This window comes from Piliocolobus tephrosceles, chromosome 7 (assembly GCF_002776525.5).
Source record: "Piliocolobus tephrosceles isolate RC106 chromosome 7, ASM277652v3, whole genome shotgun sequence".
NCBI classification, from domain to species: domain Eukaryota; kingdom Metazoa; phylum Chordata; class Mammalia; order Primates; family Cercopithecidae; genus Piliocolobus; species Piliocolobus tephrosceles.
The window spans coordinates 77,622,985-77,628,998 of NC_045440.1; the positions used below are offsets into that span (position 1 = coordinate 77,622,985).

General features: G+C 37.8%; 1 long non-coding RNA gene across 1 annotated transcript in view; it reads right to left on the bottom strand.

The window, feature by feature from the left end:
- The window catches only part of LOC111535719, a 73,825-nt gene that overhangs the window by 60,055 nt on the left and 7,756 nt on the right, over positions 1 to 6,014 (bottom strand). Inside the window, exon 2 of the long non-coding RNA XR_003309604.1 lies at positions 3,185 to 3,391. This is a non-coding gene — a long non-coding RNA (uncharacterized LOC111535719). The remainder of the gene's footprint in view (positions 1 to 3,184; positions 3,392 to 6,014) is intronic.

A 6,014-nucleotide genomic window follows, 5' to 3' on the forward strand; every position in this document is an offset into this window, starting at 1 on the left:
ACACACACACACACACACACACACACACACACACACACACACACACAGACATATTTGTATAAAAACCACCTTATGTGAACTATTCATCCCCATGAGGGTAGCAATAGTGTTTGTTGTCACGAAGTTGACAAAAAGCAGTACACAAAAAGTTGTATGTGATTATCAAGTAGACATATTCATTTCCTAATTCCCAGACAATTAACATAGATGAAACTATACCCTCAGACGCCTCCCTTCTAATGCTAAACTAATAATACAACAGAATCAAAATACGTTAGGAGTGGGGGAGGGGAGATTGAGAGCCAAATACCTTTTTTGAGGCTCCACAATGGGTTGAGGGCCTAATTATTTTTAAGTATAATCCAACCAACCTCTTCTCATGCTTAGCTGCACTGATTGACACTATTTGTGATGCCCAGTGTGCTGAAACTGAGCAGGTTGCTGTCAGTTTAAAAATGACTATAATAAAAGTGACCATGAAGATGGATCTTGTGATTTTGCGTTTCTAATCAGTCATCTGTGAAGAACACTTTTGCTTTGATTCAGCAGACTGATGACAGCCATGATTGATAGTGCATGAGGATAAAAAAAGGTTATTAACTGTCTTCCTATTAAGCTCAATGTATTACCCCTCTAGGTGCATCTCATACTTTAAGTTAAAGTACTTACTCAGGTAAGGTCAAGAATGAACTCTATGGAGATGGTATCCATCCTGTTGAAAATGAGTGAGGCATCCTTGCATTGATTTTTTTTTTTTTTTGTAGCATTTAAGCTATGTTTAATTCCACTGTCTTATTCATTAGCTAAAGGATAGAAATTTCATGCTTCTAACAGCATACATATGGAAAGTACTAAAGGTGTAGAAAATAGCTTTAAATGTAAAAATTTGAATGTAGAGATAACTAGCAACATGTGTGTGACATATACATGAATCTACACTTAAACAGATGGTCATATATTATACAACCTATGAAGGCACTTTTAATGGTAAACACTAAAATTGATTTATAATTAAAAAATAAATATCTGTGTTGTAAATGCAAAAAATTGTTTCAATTTTCAATCATTCATAAATGGCAAGTTCATGATAAAGAAAAACTTAAGAAAAATTCAAAGGATGTCTTAAAATACCTAGGCATTTGTTTTGGTTTAAATTCTTTAATTTATTAACTTCATCTCATTTTAATTTTTTAAGATTGGAAATATTAACATAGAAATGAACACTTGAGTGACAGCATCTTAAATGCTTTAAATAGCATACTATATACAAACACATACATGGATAGTATTATAGATCCCGAAATATTTAAAGTTTTCCAGTAACTGAGGACATGCCATTAAAAGAAATAGTAAAATATTAAATGTCACCATATTTCCTGTGCTCATTTATTACAAAAGCCAAAGTATACTGAAATTTTTTGAACTTTTTAAAAAACTTATTGTTAAAATATTTTAAATTTACAAATGTAGTTTCAGGAGATAAATTAAACATATGCATTTTAATTTTAAATTACAGTATTATGTTTCTTCATATGTTTTCCACTGTAAACACTAAGCACATGTTAAATGTAATGTGAATTAGACAAAAATATTTAAGGACATCAATACCTTGGCATTGAGGTAGCCATTTAAACAATAACCAAATCTCAGCTCTATGTGCTTGGAGGTTCCTCGCTGAGCAACTTTGCACAGTAGCACAGAATAAGAAAATGTTACCAGTATGACATTAGAGTTTCAATGCAGGAAAAATCGTATTATGTCCAAAAGTTTTTTCTAGGATATCATGGCCTGTTTCTCCAGTGCCAGTAATTATGCCCATTTTGGGTCTATAATAAATTACATTTTGAAAATATACTGTTTTAATATTGGGACCTATCAACAATGAAATACAGAGAAAGTAAGGAAATGAAGTTCAAGATTTCATTGAATTTTTCTTTATAGCCTGAAACATTGGCTTTCCATCCTACTCTGCTTAATATTGCAATTGCTGCTTTTAAAAGCCTTTCTAGTTCTCTAGCATTTTATGTATGCCAAGTACAATTTAAATACACATTGAAACCCTCTTCATAAAAATGTTAGATCAATATAAGAATTGTTTATTTAATGAATCGTGTTTATGTGGAGTGGACTTAAGTGTAGATTTTATAATTCATACAAGATTTCCTCAATAAGACAAGTTACCTTTGTTATTAAATGAATTTTCCTTTCTGTCCTATACAACTTCAGCAGGCAAACTTGCATTCCAAAATTTAGAAATCATGATGAGATAAGTGACCGAGGGAGATATTTGGTCAATGATAGCATTCTATATTCTTGTACAAATATTTGTCAAAGGTTTCACAATGAAATTGTAAGTTAAGAAATATGTTGTGTGTTTCTCGAAAATATTGTTTGCTTTTAAACAAAAAAAGGAACAATGCAATCCAATCTATCTCATGGTAATTTACACAATGCTCTGAAATGTTAGTGAAATGCCCAACTTCCTCCATCTGCGTAATTCAAAATGTCTTAAGGAAAATGAGGAAATACAAAGGCTAGGTAGGCCTTAGAGGAACACACACATTTCCTGGTGTCCTCTGTTTCTTATGGAATCAGGATCTAGAACGCACAGTACACGTAACACACATTTTATGAAAGAACAAGGCAAAGACGATTTCAGGTAAAGTTTAAGTAATCTCCAAGGTAGTCAATTACCATTACCATAAATGAAATTAAAGTTGAGCAGACTCCAACAGTGGCAGACAAGAAAATTTTAAAATGCAACATCTTCCTTTATCCTTTTGGAACTCCAGAGCAACATCTTCCTTTATCCTTTGGAGCTCCAGAACAGAATGTTGCATTCATGTTCAAACAAATAACAGAACTGGCAAACACACACACACACACACACACACCCCTTGTTTGTGCAAACTCCTTCCATTTAGTTTTGAGTCTATTGTGACCTGTTTTCATAGACTGCTGGGATACAAGGCATCTTTAGTTTACAGTTTCTAAGACTTGGATTCCTTTTAGTTTAAAACTCTCTTCTGCGGTTCCTCCAAGCCTATATGCATCTCTCATTCTCCTCCCTTTCTCCTCCAGAACCTACTAGGGCACATAAGGTAGGGGTATGGACTGGGTGGTGCACATATGTGTAGCCAGAACGTGGAGATCGGTAGCTGCTGTCCACTCCCAGACTGTGTACCTGAGCGCAGTGACCACTCTGCTCTTCCGCCCAGCCCACTCCTGCCTGCAGTGTTGCTGCTGTCACGCCAGCCGGTGATTTGATAGGCTTGTCGGGTTGCCATGGTGTTGACTTCTTGCCTCTGAGGAGCTGCCCAATGACTGGAGGTCTGGGATTAAAGCGGGAAGAGGCAGCGGCCACAGCGAATTTCAGCGGCAGCTGCAGCAGCTAGAAACAAGAGGCAAGAGGACGAGGTCTTTAGGTTGCGTCCCCCTCCTGCAGTCAGGGCTGCCAGTGAGGGAAAGAGAAGAAAGGGTGCACAGTTGAAATGGTGACCACTCGAAGTCAGAAGATACAAGCTAGGGCTTTGAGACCCGCTCAGGAATAACTCATGAGCAATCAGCACGCGCTGAGAGGAACCGTCTTCCAGAATTCGTTATTATTCACATTAGACATTACTGGAGTGGGTGGTGGGACTGAGAGTAAAAAGGTGTTAAAAGGGACCTAAGTGGTTGATACATTTCCCCCACACCCTACCGTTCATTTGGGCAACGAAATAATTTGACAGATGTAAAGGCGCTGTACGGTGAACTTTATATCATGGAAACTGACTTAACTCCAAGAAGCGAAAGTGCAATTAGACAGCAACCGAGTATAAGAAAATAGTTGCTTTGGACGGAGGCTGGTGGGGCGGGGGGTGAGGGGGCGGGGAAGTCAGAGAGTGCATGTGCAATGCACAACCCCAGACGGAAATTGTAAACTAGGAAATGAAAGGGAAAGAAACCGCTTCTGTTATAAATTAGTAGGTAGGTGAAGGTTATGCAAAGAAGAAAAGGGAAAGTAAAGCTGTTAAAAGAATAGAATAAAACCTCTGGGAGTTCAACTCGAAATCCCCCTGTACTCCCCAATCCAAAGGGAGTAGGAGGAGGAGAAAAAAGTGCATTCTGGTGTGATGAGAACTCTCTGGAATGTCTGGAGGAGAGGATAGAAGTGTGAGGGTAAGAAGACCCGGGTGCTAAATAAATCGCAGGAGAGATAAATGGGGGGAGGGGCAGGGTAGGAAAGAAATAGTCCGCGATTCACCCAAGGGACTAGGAGATTCAGAGAGATTCCAGTAGAAGGAAAGGAACAGAAGTTCAGACTCCCAGCGTAAGGAAAGGAGGAAACGACAAGAATCCCTAAGAGAAAAAGAGGAAAAAGGTGTGTGCTGCTGAGGCGGGGCGTGGGAAGACAACCTCAGTCAACTGGAAGGAGCCAAAGTCAGGCAGCAATTACTAGGACTTCGGCCAGAGAGGGCAGATGATTGTGTAGACAGGCGGTCAACCAGAGCAGCGCGGGGCAAGACTCACGAGTGCGAAGCCAGGTGCCGCGCGGTCCGCGCCCCGGCTCCGGGCGACGCAGGGACTTTGCTGGCAATGAGAAGGGCTGCTCGACCAGTCTGCCGGTGTCACGATTCCCCGCGAGTCGCAAGCACACGCCTCACTAACTACTTTACAGCCACTTCCATTGATTTTCTTTAACAAATAAACATAATACCCGTCACAGCAACACTTCCTCTTGCTGCCGCAGCTAGAATGCCATAAGCTCTAATGACTGCATTTCTCCAGACAGCAGTTTTCACATCTCCAAATAAATTGTTTTCCTTCACTTCAGGTTTGGAGAGCCTAGTCCTCGCCCTTCTCTATAATTTGGGAATCATCTTTAAGAATAGGTAGAAGACAAGTCCAGACACTAGTTTGTAAATCTGGTAGGGCTCACTCTTATTTGCATATTCATTTTGCTTATAAGAAGTAACTCAATTTGGGAGGCAACGGCCGGCAAAGAAATCGACTCCTTTACATCTGCAGGGAAATCAACATTAGTTCGGCAGGCACACCTACGCTACTGCCCTCGAGTTGTCTCTTCAAATATTCCTTTAAAAATAAAGTATTTATTTTAAAGTAGCCCCCCTTCAAACGCCCGTTTCTGCTGAGGTTCTTCCATACATGTCAAAGGGTTGTTGAATTATTCATTATTGTAATTACTATCATCATTGTCATTATCCCTTTCCATGTGGAAATAATTTTATTATCGTAATTTGATATCTGAAGAATTTCCTGTTAGTCGTTTGATAATCATTTTTTTCTGCTGAAAAGAAAAGTTTTGTTTATAAATGAGATAGAGAAAATGTTTTAAATGCTTTGATGTTTGCTATAGATTTCCGTTTATCTAATCGATCGGAATGCCAATAAAATCGATTAAAGGTTTAGTGTTTTACAAACAACCATTTTGTGCTTTTTGATTTTACGTTCAGAATGATTTTAATAAAGCTAATGCTTTCCTTTAGCATTCTCCCTTGAAAAAAAACAAAAAACTAAATCTTCATCGTTTTTCCTTTTATTATTAGAAATTGCCACTTAAAATTCTCTTAATAGGAAAATAAACAAAAAATATAAGCAATGGCTGAAATGGTTTAAATTTCATTATTTTATTGCTCAAGGTATTTAAATAAAGCCCTTTAAAATCTTGGTGAATTATATGCGATCATTCAGTGATTGCGGAATATTAAATTAAACTTAGATAAATCCGCATTGAAGGAGGCAGCACCCAATCCTGAATTTATTTCCCATTTTCTCTAACAGCATCACTGCGCTCCTCTCTTTGCAATGACAATGTGCCAAATCTGGGCATTTTGAAAACATTTTCCATATGCTTTAACAGGGGACTGATAGACAAAGAAGAAAAGGAGATGATCTTTTTGCTCTGAGGTATATTTTCTTTAACCTTTTTCTCTTAGACTTTAGTTGATAATCATTTTAAAGCAAAAGTTTGAAAATAATTTAATGCATTTTTTTTTTTTTTTTTTTTTTTT